Source organism: Oryctolagus cuniculus, chromosome 13, assembly GCF_964237555.1.
Source record: "Oryctolagus cuniculus chromosome 13, mOryCun1.1, whole genome shotgun sequence".
Taxonomy (NCBI): Eukaryota; Metazoa; Chordata; class Mammalia; order Lagomorpha; family Leporidae; genus Oryctolagus; species Oryctolagus cuniculus.
Genome location: NC_091444.1, coordinates 36980879 through 36983109, shown reverse-complemented (window position 1 = coordinate 36983109; position 2231 = coordinate 36980879). Strand labels below are relative to the sequence as shown.

Genomic DNA, 2231 nt, shown 5'->3' with positions numbered 1-2231 from the left:
AAGATAAACAAACCTCTCTAGCTAACATTAGTTACTTCTCTTAGTAAGAATAAGGGTGGGGTGGGGGTTGGGGGAGAAGTAAGAGCAACATCCTGCCACACATAACGCTAAGATACGTTTTGCTACAAATTTTAAGTACTCAAGAGTTAAGCAAGTGATGGGGTGGAATATGAGGTTAAAAACAGGATTTAGATTCTAAAAAGGGATGAAAGGGTAAGGAACAAAATATCCCAAGAGTAGACACAGCAGAAAGCAATATGCTTGGGGTGGACTTGACACATTGATTAAGATGCATCTCGGAGACAGTTGGGGCAAGCAGGGTCGGCAACAGGGAAGATGTACTTTTTCTGTATGTTTCAGAATGTTGGCCACCAGGGTATTTAGCCTAATTGGTAAGTGTGCAATTTCCACCTCAGTGTGTGTGCGCTCACATGGAAATGCTGTAAAGAGTAAGGGCTATGCTCTCCCAAGCTATGTGGATCGGCGTTTGACTACCCCTTGCCCGACATGGCCCATGTGAAGCAACCGTCTGCCTCACCAGGGATGAGAAGATCGAGTTGTATTGCAGTCAGTTCAACGAGAGCTTTGCTGAGGTGAAAAGGGGCATGAATGAGTGGAAGACAGTTGTGGGCGCAGCCCTGTTCTTCATCAGCTTCACGGCCTCCTTCTGATTTGGGAGAAGCACTACGTGTACGGCCCCATCCTGCACACCTTTGACAAAGAGTGGATGGCCATGTAAACCAAGATGCTGCTAGACACAAAGATCAACCCCATCCAGGGCTTCTCTGCCAAGTGGGACTATGGCAAGAATGAGTGGAAGAAGTAAGAGCTTGCTGCTGTGGATCTGAGCCTTCCTATGTTCTGTTGCCTCTTGCAATGCCAAGTATTTACTGGTAACCCCTATGCCAGACAGTACTAATCCTAATCAATGACCAGTTTATGTGAAAAAAAAGAAAAAGATGCAGCTCAGTATGCTCACTTTGAGTCCCAGCTCTGATCCTGATTCCAGCTTTCTGCTAATGCACACTCTGGGAGGCAGTAGATGTTGGCTCAAGTGGTTGGGTCCCTGCACTCACATGGGAGATTCAGAATGAATTCCCAGCTCCTGGCTTCCTCCTGGCCCAGCCCTGGCTGTTGAGGACATTTGGCAAGTGAACTGGCAGATGGGAGTTCTCACTCTCTTGCTGCCTTTCAAATCAGTTAAGTAGGTTAATTAATGATAAAGAAAACATGCTTAAAGATCAGTAAGGAGACCTAATCTTACTAGAGTGAAAGGATTCTATGAGAGTAGTGGAAAACAAATTTGGATGGCAAGAATGAAAGCCTCTGAAAATCAAGCATAATAATTTAGACTTAATAGAATAAAAACATAGAAAGCTATCAAACTTGAAGTTAAGGGGTCATGTAACGGAAGTGGAAATTAGCAAACATCCTGTTGTGGGAACCAGGGAGAAAGCCAGTGAGAACAGAGGTTTGTGTTCAAAATGACCAGTAGGGTTAAATCTCTTCTTTGAAAACTCATGTCAAACAGTATATTCTACTGGATGTAAGTCACATAAAAGGCAAGATTTTCTACCAGCTTGTACTATTTGTCTAGTCCTGGCAAATATTATTCCAATTTCTATTGTACACAGAAAGAAACTCAAACATCTGAAGTTGCCACAAACATATAGGCGTATATAAAAGTTCCTGTTTCCGGTTCTGTCAAATTTACATTGGCACTGTTTCCAATGAAGTCAAATATTTGATGCTTTGAAACAAATGCAGAACAAACTCCAGGGTGTGGTTTGTGCAACTCAGTTTCCACAGTGTAGACTGCGTCTGTCCAGGTCTCTCCTTCAGAGAGGAATTACTTCCCTACCAGGAAAACAGCAGAGGCAAGGAATGCCATCCAAAAGATTGGACTAAGAATTAGCAGTCTAATTGTGTGACAATGGGCAGGCCATTAACTCTTCTAAGCTTTTGATTCCATGTCTATAACATTGGGACTAAGGTTAAAACTCTAGTCTTCTTTGAAAAAGGAAAATAGACCATATATAAAATGATTGTTTATGTTGTCTAAATTAAACAGCAACATCTCAGGCTGACACAGACAATTGAGATGGTTGATGGTGAAACAAGTCTTGTGAATCAATGACTTCATCACAATGGGAAATTTTTAGACAGTTCCTAGGCTGGAAACTGACTCCCTAAAAGCAAGGCCAGTAACAACCTTCCAAGCTGTGCTCGAA

General features: G+C 42.5%; 1 pseudogene; it reads left to right on the top strand.

Annotated features, from left to right (window-relative positions):
* The first annotated feature begins 361 nt into the window (after positions 1–361).
* LOC127483540 (cytochrome c oxidase subunit 4 isoform 1, mitochondrial pseudogene) lies at positions 362–826 on the top strand (annotated as a pseudogene).
* Positions 827–2231: the final 1405 nt, after the last annotated feature.